We start from the raw sequence: 22235 nt of genomic DNA, 5'->3' as shown, positions 1-22235 counted from the left end.
GTCCTTGTTCATTTATTAATTTATTTATATTTGGAAACTTTTTTTCTCTTTTTATTTTATTTTATTATTTTTCTTTTATTATTATTATTTTTTGCAGTACGTGGGCCTCTCACTGTTGTGGCCTCTCCGGTTGCGGAGCACAGGCTCCGGACGTGCAGGCTCAGCGGCCATGGCTCACGGGCCCAGCCGCTCTGCGGCATGTGGGATCTTCCCGGACCGGGGCACGAACCCGTGTCCCCTGCATCGGCAGGCGGACTCTCAACCACTGCGCCACCAGGGAAGCCCTTTTTCTATTTTTAAACATAAAGTCCGGAGAATACCATCACATAAGAACCAACCTCAGTTAATGAACACAGTTAATGTTTTGTCACTTTGGCCTGAGATTTTTGTTTTTCTTCTGTGGAAGAATTCAGAATGATCGATTTAAAATCTGAGCCAGATCCATCCTACTTCTACCCACAGCCCTCCAGAGCTCCCACCTCCTTTGAGATAAAAAGCTCAAGTCTTCCCTGTGGCCTACAGGGTCCTGCATGACCTGCCCCATCCCCTCCCTGCCCTCCCCTCCTCCCTCTCTCCCCTTTGCTCACTCTGCTCCAAACACAGGCCTCCTCACTGTTCCTCCAACACACCAGGCACGGTGCTGCCTCAGGGCCTTTGCACATGCTGTTCTGCCAGAAATACCTTTCCCCAAAGTATTTTCTTCTTAGTGATTGGTCACTTATTCACCCTTTAATGCCCCTGCTCCAAGCCCCTTTCAGTGCAGCCTTAATTCTCCCACACAAACCAGAGCCTCCTCTCCCTGTTCCCCTCTGGCCAACATCCACCCCCAGCTTCAGCTCCCCTCCACCCCAGCCTGACCATGAGGCCTGGGGGTTGGTCTGTGGGAGACCACCTGGGCTCCAGTACCTGCGCAGGTACCCAAAGATAGCTGGTAAAAAAGACAAAACAGCTGTTGAAACATTTATGATCTGAATATCCCTCTGAGTCTGAGGCTGGCCAGGTCTCTCTCCCTGATCTCTCTCCATCTCTCCTTATCCGTGTCTATCTCTGATCCCTAGTGTGTCTCTGTGTGTCTGTGTCTCTCTCCCTCTATCTGTGTGGGTCTCCTTTTGTCTCTGTCCGTCCCATGAGGCACCCGCTGCATTCACTGCCTCTCTCCCTCCCTCCCACAACTTCCCTCCTTCTCAGCCCCCTCCCTGCCCTCTCACTCCCTCCTTCATCCCCTACTCTGGTCCGCCTTTCCAGTTTCCCTCCCCACTGCACCTCCTTCACTCTCCTCTTCTCTTTTCTCCCCTCCCCACGCCACTGGGGACCCACACCCCTCTGTCACTGGTCACAGGTGGGGAGATGGTCTGTTCTCCCCCATCTCTTTGCCTCTCCTCTGACTTTTTTTTAAAGAAATTGTTAACTGTTTTTTTAACTATTTATTTTTGGCAGCGTTGGGTCTTCATTGCTGCATGCAGGCTTTCTCTAGTTGCAGCGAGCGGGGGCTACTCTTTGTTGCGGTGCGCGGGCTTCTCATCGTGGTGTCTTCTCTTGTTGCTGAGCACAGGCTCCAGGCGCGTGGGCTTCAGTAGTTGCGGCACTCAGGCTCACTAGTTGTGGCTCGCAGGCTCTAGAACACAGGCTCAGTAGTTGTGGCGCACGGGCTTAGTTGCTCCGTGGCATGTGGGATCTTCCCAGACCAGGGCATGAACCCGTGTCCTTTGCATTGACAGGTGGATTCTTAACCGCTGTGCCACCAGGGAAGTCCCTCCTCTGACATTCTACTTCAGTTTTTGTTAGCAGGGATCTCAGATGTGCTGGGCACCCTCCCCCAGTGCTGCGTGTCTCTGAGCTCCACATTCCCCTTCTCTACCAGGCTGGGCACCCCCCTCTATTTCTGGGTCCCTCCATCTGCTCCCCACCTCCCCAGGTACTCAACTGAGAGCTGGGAGGCAAAATTGAAATGTATCCTGTGGCCTCACCTTCTCCCTGCCTGGCTGGGAGTGGGGGTGGGGGGACCAGAGAGGGAAAGGGGCCTCCCCAAGGTCACACAGCGCCTGGCCTGGGACCCCCTGTGGCTTCAGGTGTGAGTCCCAGCAGTCCTCACTTGCTGTGCCCCCCTTGACAGTTCAGCTTCCTCATCTGTAGGGGGACCCAGTGGCACCTCGCTGGGTGATAATTAAGCAAACTGGCACAGAGAAAGTGCTTAGAACATGTGAAAGATGGAGTCGGGGGACCGGGGGACTGCTGTGGACTTGGATGATACCAAGAGGTGGAGGGGGATGAGGGAGGGGGCCGGCTTGCTTTGGGACCCTCGTCCAGAGGCCAATTTGGTTCAGAAAATGTGGCCGGGGGTTCAGGGGCTGGGTGTGGGGAGGAGGCGGGCTGGTGGGACAAGCTAGTCTATTCTACCCCAAGAAACGAGTGTGGATTGGGGGGCTGGAGGAGACAGTGAAGAGCATTGGGTTGCCTAGCAATAAAGATGAAGCTGAGAGGGACTTCCCTGGTGGTCCAGTGAGTAAGACTCTGTGCTCCCAATGCAGGGGGCCTGGGTTCGATCCCTGATCAGGGAACTAGATCCTGCATGCATGCCACAACTGAGTCCGCATGCTGCAACTAAGGAGTCTGAATGCTGCAACTAAAGAGCCCGTGTGCCACAACTAAGACCCAGAGCAGCCAAAATAAATAAATTAATTAAATATTAAAAAAAAAAAAGATGAAGTTGAGAGACAAGGTCAAGACCACTGATGTCTCAGGGTCTGGGGTGGGGGATGGGGGTGGCATTTAAGAAAAAATAGTTGATATTCAGGAGTTTCAGCAGGGTGCTGACATTTTTTCAACGTATATATAGACATTTTTCAACAGTAACAGGATAATGGTCTAAATTAAAACTCCATAACACTTTTAACAGCTGTGTAGTATTCCACAGTGTGAGCCTAAAGTGATATCCTTAATGAAGCCCCAGCTCTAGGATGGCCCTCCAAGCATCCCCACCTCTTGCTCTATCACACCCTGTGTAATCCCCTCCAACTGGGTGTGATGGGGCGTCTGACTCACTTCTAAACAATAGAATATAGCAAAAGTAATGGGATGTTACTTCTGAGGTTAATTAATTTACATGAGATTGTAAATTCCTTTTTGCTGTTCCTCCCTCCCTCTCTCTCTCTCTCTCTCTCTCTCTCTCTCTCTCTCTCTCCACAAGCTCACCCTGATGGAGAAGGCCATCTGTCAAGACACTGAACACCACCAACAGCACCTGAGCAGACTGGACAGCCCAGCCTGCCCTAGTTGCACCTGCAGATGAGACCGCGACCCCAGATGTCTCCCTGAACGTGGTCTCATGAGATTCCGAAGCAAGGCACCCAGCTAAGCAGCGCTGGGTTCCTGACCCACAGGATCTATGGGTAGTGACGTGTGCTGCTTGCAGTTTTTACGTTTGGGGTCATTTCTTGTGCCGCCAGAGATGACTAAGCCAGCACACGTGACTTCTTCGGGCTGGAAGGCGGTTTTTCTGGGCGGGAGCACAGTGTGGGGCGGGGAGAGAGGAGTTTGCGTTTCGCTGACAGGGCGGTGGGGAGCCATGGGCGTTTGGGGGCAGCGTGGGATGGGATGAATCTGGGTTTTAGCTTGGTCGTTCTGGTTATGGCTGTGCGGGGACAGCGCTGTCAGGGGGCAGGACTGGAGGAGGTGGGGGGCCCAGGATGGGACCCCCAGAAGTCTCCTATCACAGCAGCTCAGGCTCTGTAGCTGCCCTGGGAGTTTTACATCTTCCTCACCCTCCAAATCCCACCTCTCCATCTCTCCCTGCCCCACTCCCTCTGCCGCTGCCCGTGATGAAAAATGGAATTATATTTTTATAACTTCTTGTTTTTCCCGAACTGAGTTCCATGTGCACTGGGCTAAATTTAAAATCAGATGGATGTAGGGTGATCGTGTTCACTCTCTCTCCCCTTGGAAAAAAAATAAAATAAATGCGTCTATTCAGGTGCTGTTTCTCTCAGGGATGGGGGGGGAGGGGAAGGGGAGCGGAGGGAGAGGGGCATTTTTGCTGAGGAGTGACAGGGCTGAATTGCCACCTCTGGAGTCCCCCATCACAGTCCTGGTCACCCTGTCCTGCAACCACCCGTTTATATGTTTGTCACCTCCTCAGGGCCTCCACCCTTGCTGTTTCCTGTTGCCTGGCACACCTTTCCCACACATCTCTAGGGTCAGCTCACCCTTCAGGTGTCAACTTAAATGTCACCTCCTCCAAGAAGCTCTCCCTGACCAGCTGGCTCCAAAAGCTGCTCAACTGCTTCCTGTCCCATCATCTTCTTGCATTTTCTTGATAGCACTTATCATCACATGGAATTTTCTGAGGCTAACGATGGCAATTCTTTAGGTACAATTAAGGGAACTGGATCTTGGGTGCCCAACCACTCCCAAGTCCAAACGACAGTCTGGCCAAGGCCCGCCCATCCCCCTCACCTTCTCTACGACTCTCCCCAAATAATTCATTTACCACTCAGCAAACATGTATTGAGTGGCTACTGCACTGGACCATGTATCGAATGGTTCCTGACACTGTGTGCCTATTTGAATCACCTGGGGAGCTATTAAATCCTGCCACCACCTTTCCACCCTGTCCCTGCCTGCCCTGAGATTCTGAGTTCATTGGTCTGAAGTGGGGGCTGGGTACATAATTCAAATGTGCCACCAGGGTGTAGTATGGTCGTTCTAGGTTTCCTCATTTCCTGAAAAGACCAAGCTCACCCATGTTTCCAGGTCTTTGTGAAGCTGGTGCCTCTGCTGGAACGCCCTCCCACTTCCTCTGCACCTATTTAAGTCCTCCACGACTGACTTTCTCTCGTCCTTATAATCATTTATTTTTAATTTTGAGAAAAGTGAAGAAGAGAGAGGGCTTCCCTAGTGGCGCGGTGGTTAAGAATCTGCCTGCCAGGGCTCCCCTGGTGACGCAGTGGTTGAGAATCTGCCTGCCAGTGCAGGGGACACGGGTTCGAGCCCTGGTCTGGGAGGATCCCACATGCCGCGGAGCAACTAGGCCCGTGAGCCACAACTACTGAGCCTGAGCGTCCGGAGCCTGTGCTCCGCAACAAGAGAGGCCGTGATAGTGAGAGGCCTGCGCACCGCGATGAAGAGTGGTCCCTGCTTGCCGCAACTAGAGAAAGCCCTCTCACAGAAATGAAGACCCAACACAGCCAAAATTAAATTAATTAATTAAAAAAAAAAAAAAAGAATCCGCCTGCCAATGCAGGGGACACAGGTTCGAGCCCTGGTCTGGGAAGATCCCACATGCCGCGCAGCAACTAAGCCCGTGCGTCACAACTACTGAGCCTGCGCTTCTAGAGCCCACGAGCCACAACTACTGAAGCCCGTGCGCCTAGAGCCCATGCTCCGCAACAAGAGAAGCCACCGCAATGAGAAGCCCGCGCACCGCAACGAAGAGTAGCCCCCGCTCACTGCAACTAGAGAAAGCCCGCACGCAGCAACGAAGACCCAAAGCAGCCAAAAATAAACAGATAAATAAATAAACAAATAAATTTATTTTAAAAAGTGAAAAAGAGAGAAAAGTGCAAAGACGAATATAGCAAACACCTGTGTATCTTCCACCCAGGGCTGACAACAAATGGTTAACACCTGTCATATTTACTTCAGGTCTTTTTCATCTTTTTAAGAAACAAACAATATGTTAGAAAGTTTATATATGTACATTCTCTCAAGCACATATATCCATGAACAGTGAACAGGATTATTTTGTGCATTAAAAAAAAAAAATACAGGGAATTCCCTGGAGGTCCAGTGGTTAGGACTCCGCACTTTCACTGCTTTCGTGGCCGGGGTTCAATCCCTGGTCAGGGAACTAAGATCCCACAAGTCTCGTGGTGCGGAAAAAAAAAAAAGACATTAATGTACTCATGGTGTATATAATTCTGCAACTTATTTTTTTCACCCAATGTTGTATTTTTGACTGCCTGGGTTCGAATTCAAGCTCTGCCATGTGAAGGCTCTGTGACTTTGAGAAAGTTACTTAGATTCTCTGTGCCTCAGTTTCCTCCCTATTTCAGAATAACAAAATACTCTAAAACTTAACAGTTTGAAAAAGCAAACACTTATTATCGGGACTTCTCTGGTGGTCCACTGGTTAAGACTCCATGCTCCCAATGCAAGGGGCCCGGATTCGATCCCTGGTCAAGGAACTAGATCCCACATGCCGCAACTAAATATCCTGCATACTGCAACTAAAAAGATCTCACATGCCATGAGGAAGATCTCGCAGGCAGCAACAAAGATCCCGCATGCCACAACTAAGACCCAGCACAGCCAAATAAATAAATAAATAAATTCAACAACAGCAACAAAAACAGTTATCATCTCATTTCTAAGGGTCAGAAATCTGAGAGTGGTTTAGCCGGATGGTTCTGGCTTGGGGTCTCTCATGAAGTTGCAGTCAAGACATTGGTTGGGGGATTTCCCTTGTGGCGCAGTGGTTAAGAATCTGCCTGCCAATGCAGGGGACACGGGTTCGAGCCCTGGTCTGGGAAGATCCCACATGCCACGGAGCAACCAAGCCCGTGCGCCACAACTACTGAGCCTGCGCTCTAGAGCCCGTGAGCCACAACTACTGAGCCCGCATGCCACAACTACTGCAGCCCACACGCCTGTGGTCCACAACAAGAGAAGCCACCGCAATGAGAAGCCTGCGCTCTGCAACGAAGAATCGCCCCCGCTCGCCACAACTAGAGAAAGCCCTCACGCAGAAAAGATCCAACGCAGCACCAAAAAGTAAATAATTAAAAAAAAAATAAAGCCAGTCACTAAGTCCAGCCCACCCTCCAGAAAAGGAGAATTAGTCTCCATCTCCTTGAAGAAATTGTCAAAGAATTCATGGACATATTTTAAAACTCCCACATTTGGAAAATACAGGTACTAATACTCTCTTTTTAGCAGATACATTTTTTTAAAAATTTTACTTATTTTTTTAAAACTTATTTATTTTTGGTTGTGTTGGGTCTTTTGTTGCTGCGCACGGCCTTTCTCTAGTTGCTGCGAGCTCTTCGTTGCGGTGCGCTGGCTTCTCATCACGGTGGCTTCTCTTGTTGCGGAGCACAGGCACGCGGGCTTCAGTAGTTGTGGCTCAAGGGCTCTAGAGCGCAGGCTCAGTAATTATGGCGCACAGGCTTAGTTGCTCTGCTGCATGTGGAATCTTCCCAGACCAGGACTTGAACCCATGTCCCCAGCATTGGCAGGCAGATTCTTAACCACTGCACCAACAGGGAAGTCCCTAGCAGGTACTTTTCAGTAGTTGTTTTAGGGTCGTTTTCTAAGGGATGCTATTTGTTATCACACACAGAGTGCTTAGCACAGTACCTGGTCATTGTAGGTGCTCAATAAATGTTAGAAATTATTACTGTATAGATCTAACTACGTCCTTTTTGACTGTTCTACACTGTTCCATTGTTTGAATATGCCTTAATTTACTCGCCTGTTCTCTCAAGGGATTTTTAGGTCAATTCCTGGTTTTTAATTTTACAAACACTGCTGCTGTGAGCAGTCTTTACATAACTCTTTATGCACTAGGCAAAGTATTTCTCTAAGGACTATGATTAAAAATGGAATCGCTGGGGCTTCCCTGGTGGCGCAGTGGTTGAGTGTCCGCCTGCCGATGCAGGGGACACGGGTTCGTGCCCCGGTCCGGGAGGATCCCACATGCCGTGGAGCGGCTGGGCCCGTGAGCCATGGCCGCTGAGCCTGCGCGTCCGGAGCCTGTGCTCCGCAACGGGAGAGGCCACAACAGTGAGAGGCCCGCGTACCGCAAAAAAAAAAAAAAAAAAAAAAAAAATGGAATCGCTGGGTCACTGGATGGATGAATCAATTCTTCTCCCATCGTCTCCCATCTGTCCCCAAAACAACAGCTCACCAGAGTTAATGCCTCAGGGCCTTTGCACATGCTGTTGCCTCTGCCTGTACCACTCTTTCCGCAGATATCCACACAGCTCCCTCCTCACTTCCTTTAGGTCTCTGCTCAAATGTCACCTCCTCAGAGAATCCTTCCATGGACACCCTGTCCCTCTAGCAACCTGCTTCATGTTTGGTGAGAGAACTTACCACTTGCCATCATACTATGCATTTTATTGGATTGTTTATTGTACGTCTTCCCCACTGGAATGTCAGCTCCATGAGGGCAGGGATTTATGTGTTTCTTCCACTGCTGCATCCCCAGCATCCAGAACGGTGCCTGGCACACAGTAGGCACCCAGCAGATACCAGCTGAGTGCTGATCCCATCTGGGTGGAGCTCTTAGGGGTCCTGACTTAGCCTCTCTCCCCCTTGGGTTCCATCCTGAACGCTCCTGAGCTGAAGTTGAGGATTTCACTCCTTCTGGAGGCTCTAGGGAAGAACCCATTTCCTGCCTTTTCCAGCTTCTAGAGGCTGCCTGCATTCCTTGGTCCACGGCCTCTTTCTCCAACTTCAAAGCCAGCCAAGGCTGGTCAAGTCCTTCTCAAGCTGTTATTATCTTTCTCACTTCGTCTTTTTGCTTCTGTTGTCACATCTCGTTCTCAGACTCTGGCGTTTCTGCCTCCCTCTTATAATTACCCTTGGGATGACATTGAGCCCACCCGGTTAATCCTGGATCACCTCGCCATCTCAAGGTTCTTAACTTAATTGCACCTGCAAAGTCGCTTTTGTCACGTAAGGTGACATACGCAGAAGTTCTGGGGATTAGGACATGGATATCTTTTTTGAGGGGGAATTATAATTCTGCCAACCACAAAGAGATGCCGACATGGATAAATTCGTTCATTCCACAAACACTTATTGAGTGCCTACTGTATGCCAAGCTGTCCTAGGTGTGGCAGGCAGACAATCATTCTGGCCTTCATGAAACATAAGTTCTAGTGAGAGAGACAGAGAGGAAACACATTCAGTGAAGCAGACAGAATACCTGGTGTTGGCTACCGGGGAGGGTCTGCCTGAGGGGGTGACATCTCGACACCTGGCCCTAGAATCTTGTGGCCAGTGTTGCCAAAAGGTGCATGCCCCTTGTTCACAAATAACATGACTTCGGAGGGTGCTCGGCAGGGTGTGAAATAACCTTGAACTCCAGTTGCAAAGAGACTCTTCTTAAATGTCATTTCCATCTTCCCCAAGTCTCAGCTGGGTCCTGGGGGACAGGGTGTCTGTAATGCCTTTTCTACCCGTGAATCCCATCACAGGATCAGTGCCTCTGCAGGCGGCAGTAACCAGTGAGATTCAGATCAAATTGTTTTTTCAGTTACCTTCTATCTACGATGAGAAATGCTGATTTTTCTTTCACGTTTGTGATTACGAGAAAAGGACTTCCCTGGTGGCGCAGTGGTTAAGAATCCGCCTGCCAGTGCAGAGGACACGGGTTCGAGCCCTGGTCCGGGAAGATCCCACATGTCGCGGAGCAACTAAGCCCGTGCGCCACAACTCCTGAGCCTGCACTCTAGAGCCCGCGAGACACAACTACTGAGCCCACATGCCTAGAGCCCGTGCTCCGCAACAAGAGAAGCCACCGCAACAAGAAGCCCGTGCACCGCAACGAAGAGTAGCCCCCGCTCACCGCAATTAGAGAAAATCCCATGCACAGCAACAAAGACCCAATGCAGCCAAAAATAAAATAAATAAATTTATTTAAAAAAAAAACAAAAACCAAGAGAAAAGGACTTTCAAAAACCCCTATGGGCATTGATGTTCCAGATGTGAGCAGGTTTAAAGGAAAATATTAATTAATTACAGGTGTGGGGAAAACGGAACATGTAAAAAATCATTGGCACAAGTTTGTGAAATGTCACCTGTTAACTTTACAGACTGAGAAACAGAGGCCCGGGAAAAAGGAAGGACTTCCCATGACCACAACCCACTGGTGGGCTGAAGGTCTTTCCCCAGGAGGGGAGGGGTGAAGGCAGCAGAAGGTGTTTCATCATTTCCATACCTTCACCCATTTGTGAGCAGGAGCCTCCCCGACCCTCCTTGCCGGCAGCTGATGAGAAGAAGCCCTACGAAGATATTCAGGAAACAGCATCCCAGGCAGAGGGAAAGGCCTGTGCAAAGACCCTGGGGCACAGGACTGTGCCTAGCATGTTGGAGGAACAGCGAGGAGGCCCCTGTGTCTGAAGCAGAGTGAGCGAGGGGGAGAGAGGGAGGAGGGGAGGGCAGGGAGAAGACATGGGCTTTTATCCCCAGGGAGGTGGGAACCCTGGAGGGCTGTGGGCTGGGGAGAGGCCAGACCTGACTCAGGTGCTCACTGACGCCCTCTAGCTGCCACAGGGAGAATGCACTGAATAGGGAGTGCAATGGCCGAGGGGAGACCAGTCCCAGCTCTTGTCTCTCACTCGCTGTATGTCCCTGGGCAAGTGAATTCCCTCTCTGAGATCAGTTTCCTTACCTGCTAAAGATGGACCTTAACAACTCCTTCTTCCTGGGGCTGCAGCAGGGACTCTGCGATAACACACAGATGGTGCCTTTGCCCCAGATTCTGACTGGGTGTGCTGCTACTGAGTTATTATTTTAGGGTGTCAGGGTTCTGCTGACACACTCTCCCTAAGGTGGGAGGATGAGGTCAGCAGCACCCCATGCTCAGGCCCCGATGAAATCAGCAAGACAGACGGGTGAGTGTGAGGACAGCCATGGAAATAGATTTCCCACCTGCGCTTTGTGCCTCTGGGAGAGGTGAGGATGAGCAAACCACCGGGAACATCACACTTCACAGGCTGTAAGACGCAACACACCTCACTGCCTGGGAGCTCCCTCCTGCAGGAAGCCCTCCCAGATTGCCTTGACTCTCTGGGGTTCTGCAGGAAGCTGTGGGGGGGGAGGGGGAAGATCTCAGGGAAACAGAAGGGACCCCAGAGAGGCTGGTCAGATGGAGGGAAGGATAGTCAGAGAGGACCGCGGAAGTGCCCAAAACGTGTGGGAAAGTGCTGAGCAGGCTGGGAAGTCAGGCAGGTGTGGGTTAGAATCCTGTCTCAAACTCACTTTCTCTCTGACTCTCTCTAGATGACTCCTTTCTGCTTTCTCAGCCACCAAGTGGAGAGAAAAGTCTACTTTTTTTTTTTTTTTTACCAGGGATGCAAGCCGTGGCCCCTGCAGTGGAAGTGTGGAGTCCTAACCACTGGACCGCCAGGGAAGTCCCAAGAAAGATCTCCTTAAGTTGCTTAGCAAATATTTAGTAAGCACCTACTGTGTGCCAAGCCCTGTTTTGGGCACCAGGGACACAGCAGTGAACAAGGAAGACCCAGCTCTGCCCTCCCAGGGCTCTCAGTCCTGTGGGGAAGGCAGATGTTTAGCTGGGCTGCTAAAATACAGGGGGACCATAGGTGTGGTGGGGGGCACCTAGGGCTTTGTGAACCCCAGAGGGGGACCAGATTCAGCCTGGGGAGGGGGGTCAGGGAAAGCTCCTTCTGAGATGACCCCTGGGGAGTGAATAGTTCTCCAGGTAAAGGGGTGAGGAAGAAGGGTGCCTGGCAGCAGGCTCAGTATGGGCAAAGGTCTGGAGATGAGAGAAGTTCTGGGTGATGTGGTGATGTGAATGCAGGGCCTGCCTGGAGGAGAACGTTGGATGTGATTGTGCCCGGTCATGGGGCAGATGAAACAAGAAAATCATCATAAAATGCCTGGCTCACAGCAGCAGCCCCAGTTTCTAGGCTGTGACCTTGTCAAGGGCAGAGACTGTCCCCAGCTCTGTCCCCAGAGACTGTACCTCCAGCCAATACCCGGCCTAACACACAATAGTTGCTCACTGTACAGATGACACAGTTGAGGCTCAGAGAGTGCAAATCATTTGTCTGGAGTCACACAGCAGGTAGCTGGCAGAGCAGGGATTTGAACCCATCTGGTGAAGGTTTGTTCAATGAATAAATGATCATGGGTTCACAGTAGGGCTCTACTTCCACTGGAACTCCTGTGTGGCTCCCTTTTGTGTTGGGATTAAGTCTCAGGTCCTGATTTTCATGGTCCCTGTGGATCCTTCAACTCAAATCCCATCCTCCCCTGCCTACCCAGCTCCAACTGACTCAATCATTGTGAGTTAACTGCTGGTTTCATACCTCTAAGCCTTTGCCTGGGATGTTCCCTCTTCCTGAAACACTCTCCTCTGCTTCTATTTTCTCCTGGAAAACCCCTATTCAGCCATCAAAACCCCAGTGCCAATGCCCCATATTCCATGCAGCCCACTAGGACCTTCACAGGCAAACTCCTTCTCCCTTCTGCTGCCTGAGCTCTGAGACCTCCCTTTGCTAGGAGGGTCTAGGTAGAGCTCTGTTTTCCCCAGGACTGGGAGCTCTTTGAGGCCCAGGTCTGGTGAATGAGGTCACTCTGGATCTCTGATCTCCCAGCACAAGGCTGGACACACAAAGGGATGGGGGGTTTATCGTGTGAACATGAAATGAATAAATACAATTTTAAGGTTTTTTATTCTAGAGGTCTATGGCACTATGAAACTTTCTTCCTGACTCACAGCTCCTGCCCTCCACATATACAACCCCTGCATACATCCTATGAAGTGCTAGAAAGGAGATGTCCTTTGCTGGATCCACAGGTTCTATAAATTTATTTTATATTTATTTGTTTATCATTTTTGACTGTGTTGGGTCTTTGTCGCTGCACGCAGGCTTTCTCTAGTTGCAGCGAGCAGGGGCTACTCTTCGTTGCAGTGCGGGGGCTTCCCATTGCAGTGGCTTCTCTAGTTGCAGAGCACGGGCTCTGGAGTGCGTGGGCTTCACTAGATGCGGTGCATGGGCTCAGTAGTTGTGGCTCGTGGGCTCTAGAGCACAGGCTCAGTAGTTGTGGCACATGGGCTTAGTTGCTCCGTGGCATGTGGGATCTTCCCGGACCAGGGCTCGAACCCATGTCCCCTGCATTGGCAGGCGGATTCTTAATCCCTGCACCATCAGGGAAGCCCTGGATCCACAGGTTTTAGAAGCTAGAAAGTCCAGGGGCTTCAGGCACAGTTTGATCAAGGGCTTCCCTGATCAAGAACTCAGCCTCCTTCTCTGACTTGGCTCTACTGTCCTCCATTGACTTCTGTGTCAAGCAGACAGACCTCGCAGACTGACCCTTGGCAGAGCCCAGCTGATGTCTCCCCAGTTTAGAGATGTCTTTCCTATAGTTATCAATCATTTCCCAGGGCTGGTTCCCCTTGGCTCACTGAGTTGTGTGCTGTAGCAGATGCTCTCAGAGCCCTGTATCCCTGCAGCACTCACAAACACTTAAAACGCTCTGCCCTGGGGCTTTCTCTCTGTCCAGAGCCAATATTCCTGGGAGCAGCCCTCAGGCAATGCAGGTTGAAAGTTGGAGGATGGATACCCCAGCTCCCTCACTCTTGGGGAGGAACAACTGTGTGGTATAGTCTACACTGTTGTCTCCCAGAAGTCCTCAGCATGACTGAACCTCAGCTGGCTCGTGACACACCCTATATCGGCTGCCTTCCCTTACTTATCTAATCTTCTGTTCTCTCACGGGTGCTAAGCAGACCCCAAGACAAGATTCTGGCTGCAGATAGTTTCTCTGGGAGGTTGTGGTGATTTTTAAATATGCCCATACATTCTTTGACATGCTTACCTTCAAAAAGTGAAGCCTAATTCCCCTCCCCTTGAGTGTAGGCTGTATTGAGTGACTCACTTCTAAAAAATAGAATACGGCAGAAGTGACAGTGTGACTTCTGAAATGAAGTCATACATACGAGGCATGTGGCTTTCTCTTTGCTCATTCTCTCTCTGTCTCTGTCTCCCTCTGTCTCTCTCTGTCTCTCTCTCTGATCATCCATTCTGGGGAAAGCCAGCTGCCATGTTGAGAGGACACTCAAGCAGTCCCTGGTGATGCCGAAGTGGCAAAGAACTGAGGCCTACCGCCAACAGCCATGTGCTGGAGCCAGCTTGGAAGCACAGCACAGACATGGGCCCTCGTGTGTGCACACAGGCCACTTGCTGCCTCACATACACCCCACGCCGGACATGTGTCAGATACTTAACCACCAAAGGGGCCCCGGCATTGACTACTCAGATCAGAGGGTATGGGAAGGTCTGGAGGTCCCAGGGGAGCAGCTGGCATTGAAACTGAAGGTGTGCCAGGGACAGGAGTGGGGACAGCATAGTATCCTCTCCCTGAGCTTCAAGAGAGAGTTTTCTATCTCACTCTGGTACCACTTCTCTGGCCTTCCTCACACAGGCCACTGTCCCTCTGCAGGCCCCCACCTGCCATGCCACGGGCTCCTGCCACTTCCTCCCTCCTTCCACTGGACACTCACAATCCCCTGCTCTTTGCCTTTCTTTTTCTCTTTTGGCGGTATTTTATTTAATTTATTTATTTTAAAATATTTATTATTTATGTATTTATTGTGGCTACTCTGGGTCTTCGTTGGGGAACGCGGGCTCAGTAGTTGCGGTATGTGGGATCTTAGTTCCCTGACCAGGGATCGAACCCAGGCCCCCTGCACTGGGAGCTCGGAATCTTAACTGCTGGACCACCAGGGAAGTCCCCATAAGTTTAGATTTACTGAAAAGTTGCAAAGAGAGTACAGAGAGTTTCTACTCTTCACCCAGCTTCCCTTCATGTTAAAAAATAGAACTACCACATGACCCAGCAATCCCACTACTGGGCATATATCCTGAGAAAACCATAATACAAAAAGAGACATGTACCACAATGTTCATTGTAGTACTATTTACAATAGCCAGGACATGGAAGCAACCTAAATGTCAATCGACAGATGAATGGATAAAGAAGGTGTGGCACATATATACAAAGGAATATTACTCAGCCATAAAAAGAAATGAAATTGAGTTATTTGTAGTGAGGTGGATGGACCTAGAGTCTGTCATACAGAGTGAAGTAAGTCAGAAAGAGAAAAACAAATACCGTATGCTAACACATATATATGGAATCTAAAAAAAAAAAAAAAAAAGGTACTGATGAACCTAGCTGCAGGGCAGGAATAAAGACATAGACATAGAGAGTGGACTTGAGGACACAGGGTGGGAGGGGGAAGCTGGGGCGAAGTGAGAGTAGCATCGACATATATACACTACTGAATGTATATAGTTAGCTAGTGGGAAGCAGCTGCATAGCACAGGGAGATCAGCTCTGTGCTTTGTGACCACCTAGAGGGTGGGAGGGAGGGAGACGCAAGAGGGAAGAGATATGGGGATATATGTATATGTATAGCTGATTCACTTTGTTGTACAACAGAAACTAGCACAGCACTGTGAAGCAATTATACTCCGATAAAGATCTATTAAAAAAAAAAATAGGGCTTCCCTGGTGGCGCAGTGGTTGGGGGTCCGCCTGCCGATGCAGGGGACACGGGTTCGGGCCCCGGTCTGGGAGGATCCCACGTGCCGCAGAGCGGCTGGGCCCGTGAGCCATGGTCACTGGGCCTGCGCGTCCGGAGCCTGTGCTCCGCGGCAGGAGGGGCCACAGCAGTGAGAGGCCCGCGTACCGCAAAAACAAACAAACAAAAAAACTTACATAACCTCAGCACATCCGTCCAAATGAACAAACAGCGTGGGCACGTTAAGATGATCAGACGCAGGGCTTCCCTGGTGGCGCAGTGGTTAAGAATCTGCCTGCCAATGTAGGGAACACGGGTTCGAGCCCTGGTCCCGGAAGATCCCATAACTAGTGAGCCCGAATGCCACAACTACTGAAGCCCCTGCGCCTAGAGCCCGGGCTCCGCAACAAGAGAAGTCACCGCAATGAGAAACCTGTGCACCGCAAGGAAGAGTAGCCCTCGCTGGCCGCAACTGGACCCAACGCAGCCAAAAATAAATAAATAAAATAAATTAATTTATTAAAAAAAAAAGATGATGGGACACTCCAGACTTCCTTTGGATGTCTCCCGTTTTTCCACGAATGCACCTTTTTTCTGTTCCACGGTCCAATCTAGGATCCCACATTGCACTGAGTGTCCACTGCCTTTTAGAATTGCATGATTGCAATTTTAAAATTATTTGCATCATTCCTGTTTCACGCCTTTCTGGAAGTTAGCTCCGTGAAGGCAGCAGATAAAAGAAACTGAGGCTGGGGACTTCCCTGGAGGTCCAGTGGTTAAGACTCCGCACTTCCACTGCAGGGAGCACGGGTTCGATCCCTGGTGGGGGAACTAAGATCCCACATGCCATGTGCTGCAGTCAAAAAAAAAAAAAAAAAAAAGGAAACTGAGGCTGATCCACCGATAGGAAATTACCTGGGCCTGAGCCGGAAACAGCCGGGTCTGTGTGATAAAGGAGCTAGACCTACTCCCTTGTAGAGCTGTCTCACCGACTGCGTAGAGGGGTGCTAGGAGGGTTCTGAGGGTGGAGGGATGGCATGAGCACTGGTGTGGCAGTGCGTCCTCGAGAAACTAGGTGAACACTGTCAGGAGGGAGGGTGATGGTGGTGGCAGGTGGGGGGAGGGGGAGGTGATGCGCGGGGAGCTCCAGGATAAGGTCTGGCAGAGCCTGTTAGAGCCGCTAAAGGTTTTGGAGCAGGTGATGATCTGAGCAAGCGCGGGGGACCTTGGGAGTTTCTTAGCCTCTCACTGAGCAGAGCCAGTCTCTCTGGGCCCTGGGTAAAGGAAGGCAGCTTCTTTTTTTTTTTTGGCCCCGCCGCAGGCATGCAGGATCTTAGTTCCCTGACCAGGGATGGAACCTGCGTCCATTGCATCCCTGCACTGGAAGCACAGAGTCCCAACCAGGGAAGTCCCAGAAGGTGGCTTGTTTGGATGTGGGGTTGACACAGCCCCAGAGGGAAGCAGGTGGCCCGCGGGGATCCAGAGGAGATGCATCCCCCAGGAGAGACTGGAGGCTGTGGGATCTGGGATCCCTGGAGCCTGGGGCCAGGAGGGGGTGGGGATGTCACAGAGGAAACAGGCTCAGCACGAAACTCTGCCCTTGACTCTCCCTTTGCCTTTACCTTGTCCTCAACTCCAGCCACGTCCGCAAGCATCTGGATTCCGAATCTTGCCAATGACCCCCCCAACTGCCCTCACCCCCACTATCTCCCCCAGGAAAGACAGCTCAGCCAGGTCCTCTGCAGTCTGGCTCTGCCTGACCGTCTACCCTCCTCAAGATCTCCAACAGCTTCTCCTCTGCCCCTTGGGGGTGCAACTGGGGCAGGGCATGGCAGGGCACCTCCTCTCCTTCCCCACAGCCTCCTCCTCCCTGGCCTCCCACCTCCAGCCTTGCCCACTGCTGTCCACCCCACACTGGCCACTAGAGAGATATTCCAGTACATACTCTAATCTCGTCCAGGCTCTAACACCCTCTGACACTCCCCATTGCCCTCAGGATAAATTCTGGATTTTTATATACAATGTTTGATGTCCTGAGGGTCCCTGTGGTCTGATCGGGGGGCACACACTGTCCCCTGTCAGCCCCCAGAACTTCCCAACCTCTGCACCCTTGCTCACACCTGGGGTGCCTTTCCTTCATCAGCACGTCAATCCTTTCTAATGTCCTTATTTCTCCATAGCTTGGGAGCTCCGGGGGGCAGGGAACACAACCCCACAAATAATAATAATGTATCCTCGTACTGGGTTAAGCACTTCCTGTATCCTCTCAGTCAGTCTTCGCAACTGCCCTGCAAGGCGGGTGTCATGAGTCTGATTAACAGATGAGGAAACAGAGGCTCAGAGTGGACCTATGATCTGCCCAAGATCAGTCAGTAAGCCAAGAATAAAAGGGACCCTCCTTCCTGCTTCTTCCCATGGCTGACTCCTGCTCTTTCTTTAAGTCTCAGCTCAGCTGTCATCTCACCCTGGGCTCCCAGGTGGGGTCAGGTGCCTAGTCTGGGCTCCCACAGCTGGAGGTGATTACTACATGACTTATGTGCCAGGCCTCTGCTGAGCATCAGAGCTGTGCCCCTGAAGTCTTAACAAATTTCTGAATCTGGTGCTCTAACTGCCTGCACCCATCTTCCAGATGAAGCAACTGAGACTCCAAGAAGTGAAGTTTCCTCCTGCTGGGAATGCGGGTGTGTGTGTGTGTGTGTGTGTGTGTGTGTGCTCACTACCCTCAGAAGCAGCAGCAGATCCAGCCATCCCCTCCCCAGCCACACGCGCCCGCACATACACCCGTGTGCACACAGGCCCACACCTGGCCGTTTATCCCCGCAGACTCCCGCCTCCCACACGCAGGCGGCCGGCTGGCGTCTGCGCGGCTGGCGCTTGTAAATACATCCTCCCGCTGGGGCCGGCTTGCTTCTCCGCTCCTTCGCTGCCACCAGGAGGGAGACGGTGGGGATGGGGGCGACGGAGGCACAGGACTGAAATTGTTCTTAGGACCTTCCGGCCTCACTTTCCTTCTGCCTCCCTGATGATGGGGGAGAGGGGGGTCGCCCGGGCCCTGGGTCCCCACTCCAGGCTGAGCCCGTGATCCCGGGATGAAGACAGCCCCTCACGCTCAGTGCCTTTGGAAAAGTTCCACGGGACCTCGTGGCCTGGCCCGCGGTAGAGGCTCAAACAAGGTTCGCCCCCTTCTCCCGTCCCCCGTCTGGGCCCGAACACCCACTCCCTTTCTTAAGTGGCCTTGGGAAGGGTCTTGCGGGGATAGACAGATGGGCTGGGGACAGACGGATCGCGGCACGTGGGAGTTACGCCTGGGCCTGGGGCGTGGGAGGGTGGTGCTCTGGCCACCGCCACCATCGGTCCGCAAAGAGCTCCGGCTGCGGGGAAGCCGCCAGGCGGGGGAGAAGGGGCTCCCGGAGGTTCCTGGAGAACAGGCTTTCCTACCATCTCCCCCGCCGCCTCCACCACTGTGGTCCCATTGCGCAGGCGCGAGGAAGACGCGCAGAGAAGGGGGTCGATCGCTCCGAGTCACACAGCCCCGCCGGTGCAAAGTCTGATCTCGAGGTGCAGGTGACGCTGGATGGGTCTAGGGCCTGGGGTGACTTGGACTTGGGGGCCCTGTCCCGCACTGCATCTCCCGCCCACCCGGGCGACCCATTCCCGGGAAAGCTAGGGCGCCGCGGGCCCCGGCTGTGGGCAGAGCACGCTCCCTGCCGGCCACGTCAGGAATCGACGCAGCTACGAACCCCAAGACCTTCGATGGAGCCCCCCACTCCGAATAGAGCACCCACCCAGCTCCCCGCTGCCCGGCCGAAACTGACCCCTGACAGAGCTCCCGACGCTGCGCTCAGCCCCAGCTCTGAGCTAAGCTTCAGACCCCGAGCCCCTGGTCTCAGGCTAAGCACCCAATTCCAAGTTGAGCCTCCGACCCTGGATAGAGCCCCTGGTCTGTTTTTCAGACCCCTGCACCCTAGCGAGACCCCCAAGGATGTCCAACCACCTAGAGGAGCTGTACACATTGCTCCCGACTCAGAATGTTACAGGTTCTAATCCCATCTCTTCCACGACCTGGCTGAGTGGCCTCAGACTAGTCAGTTGCTTCCTCTGAGCCTCACTTTCGTCATCTGTGAAATGGGACGCTTGTACCCCATCGCAGGGTTGCTGTGAGAATTTGGTGAGTTAATGTACGTAAAGTGCTAACAGTCACTGGCACGTAGTAGGCGACCAGTAAATCTTAACTACAGTATTGTTATTATTATTACCAGATGTGCTGCTAGGCACTTTAAAAGAAAAACAGCTTTGGAACTTCCCTGGTGGTCCAGTGGTTAAGAATCCGCCTTCCAATGCAGGGGACTCGGACTTGATCCCTGATCGGGGAACTAAGATCCCACATGCCGCGGGGCAACTAAGCCCACTCGCCACAACTACTGAGCCCGTGCGCTCTAGAGCCCACGCGCCACAACTAGAGAGAAGCCCGCAAGCCACAGCAAAAGATCCTGCATGCCGCAACTAAGACCCGACGCAGCCAAATAAATATTAGTTAAAAAATAAAAGAAGGGCTTCCCTGGTGGCGCAGTGGTTAAGAATCCGCCTGCCAGTGCAGGGGACACGGGTTTAAGCCCTGGTCTGGGAAGATCCCACATGCCGCGGAGCAACTAACCCTGTGCGCCACAACTACTGAGCCTGCGCTCTAGAGCCGGCGAGCCACAACTACTGAAGCCTGCAGCCTAGAGCCTGTGGAACAAGAGAAGCCACCGCAATGAGAAGCCCGCGCACAGCAACAAAGAGTAGCCCCCGTTCGCTGCAAGTAGAGAATGTCCGCGGGCAGCAACGAAGACCCAACGCAGCCAAAAATAAATAAATAAAATAAATTTATAAAAACAAAAGTTCTAAAAGAAAATAAAAGAAAAACAGCTTCATCAAGACATAATTTATATACCATACAATTCACCCACTTAAAGCATACAATTCAGTGGTTCGATATGCTACATTATTCATTTTCTAAAATTATGGTAAATATATAATAAAATTTATCATTGTAACCATTTTAAGTGTACAGTTCAGCGGCATTAAGTGCATTCACAATGTTGTACAACCATCACCGCCATCCATCTCCAGAACTTTTCCATCAACCCCAACACAAACTCTGTCCCCATTAAACACTAACTCTCCATTCCTGTCGCCTCCTCCCCCAGCCTCTGGTCACCTCTATTGTACTTTCTGTCTGTGGATTCGTGCATTCGAGGTCCCTCATATAAGTATATCACACAATATTTATCATCTTATGATTGGCATCTTAAACCTATATTTTCAAGGTTCATCCATGTTATAGCATGAATCACTTCCTTCCTTTTTATGGCTGAATTATATTCCACTGTATGGATGGATCACATTTTGTTTACCCATTCCTCTGTTGATGGACATTTGGATTGTTTCCATCTTTTGGCTATTGTGAATCAGGCTGCTATCAACACTGTTGTACAAATACCTCTCTGAGTCCCTGCTTTCAACTCTTTTGGGTATACATCTAGGAGTGGAATTGCTGGATCATATGGTAATTCTACGTTTAGTTTTTTTGAGGAACAACCAAGCTATTTTCCACAGAAGCGGCACCATTTTGCATTCCCACCAACAAAGTACGAAGGTTCTAATTTCTTCACATCCTCCTGGACACTTCTTATTAGTTCTTTTATTTTTCTCATTTTTATTTTTACTTTTTTTGGCTTGTGGGATCTTAGTTCCTCAACCAGGGATTGAACCTGCACCCTCGGCAGTGAAAGTGTAGAGTTCTAACCACTGGACCACCAGGGAACTCCCCTTATCCATTATTATTTGTGGACCTGTAGGTTTTATTATTCCCATGTCACAGTGCATAGAAATTATAGACCCCAAATGCCAATACATAATGCCCCGGATGAGAAACCCTGAACTCAGGAGAGGGTAGTACCTGGCTGTGGATGGGAGGAGGTGGGACAAACATTCCTGGGTTTGAATCCTGGCCCTGCCACTTGTGCCTGCATGTCCTCAAGGCAAGTCACTTCCACTCTCTGGGCCTCAGTACCCTGTCCAAAAAGAAAAAGGGGGGGATGAGATAAAGAGACATTTCATTTATTTTTGCCTCACGAGGTCTGTGCCAGGGTTCTGTATCCCCCACATGCAGGGCAGGACTCGACATACATTGGTTGTCCAGACTGCTCTGGCCCCCCTGGTCCTACAGCCGCAACTGGGACCCAGGGTTGGGGATGCAGGGAGGAAATGGAGCAGCAGGGGAGCTGGGAGCTGCTACTGGGCCCGGTTCCCAGGACTCACAGCTGCATCCTCCGGGAGCCCCAGCTGTCCCCACTGCCCCACCCGCTAGCGGCCTGGAGGCTCTTGCGTATCTCGCTGGCTTATTCCCACGGACACCGAGGCTGGATCTGGGAAGTCCCCTAGTGGGGTCTCCAGGGTCCGTCCACGTAGCAACTGCCACAAACCTCACCCGCAACCCAGAAAGATTTATCTTCAACCTTGGGTCAGATTCAGCCCGTCTGGGAGGTATAGCAATCTACATGTTTAAGGGGCTCCCAGGTCCTTCTGCTGTAAAGTGTTCTCTGGGGCCGTACTTTAAACGGAGTCCCAGGGGTAGAAAGGGGCCTTCCCAGAGCCACGCGGTTGTTCTGTTTTTCTTTTTGGCTCTCTTTCTCTCCCCGGCCCCCATCTCTCTCTGTTTTTTGACTCTAATTCTCCTTCCTCTCATTTCTTGTACGGGGCCCGGGGTTGGGCTCTCCCCCAGCATCCGGCCCCTTTCGCGATTCCGGAGGAATCTCCCAGAGCTGCCTGGCCCCGCCCCAGGTTCCCCCCCACCCCCCCCCCGCGGAGACCAGCTCCCATTGGACTCTTCGTACACCGCCCGCGCTGCCATTGGCTGAGCCTACGTCCTCGCCCGCCCCTACCCCCCCCTCGGTCCCTGAAGGTCCTTTGCGCG

General features: G+C 51.6%; 1 long non-coding RNA gene across 1 annotated transcript; it reads right to left on the bottom strand.

Annotated features, from left to right (window-relative positions):
• Positions 1-310: 310 nt before the first annotated feature.
• On the bottom strand, positions 311-22031 carry LOC137222629 (uncharacterized). The gene is made up of 3 exons (XR_010942528.1): positions 21874-22031; positions 21219-21333; positions 311-397 (listed from the first exon to the last, which is right to left on the bottom strand). It is a non-coding gene; the product is annotated as an uncharacterized lncRNA (long non-coding RNA).
• Positions 22032-22235: the final 204 nt, after the last annotated feature.

This window comes from Pseudorca crassidens, chromosome 3 (genome assembly GCF_039906515.1).
Source record: "Pseudorca crassidens isolate mPseCra1 chromosome 3, mPseCra1.hap1, whole genome shotgun sequence".
Taxonomy (NCBI): domain Eukaryota; kingdom Metazoa; phylum Chordata; class Mammalia; order Artiodactyla; family Delphinidae; genus Pseudorca; species Pseudorca crassidens.
Note: the sequence above shows the minus strand (reverse complement) of the source record. Positions and strands in the feature narration are given on the sequence as shown.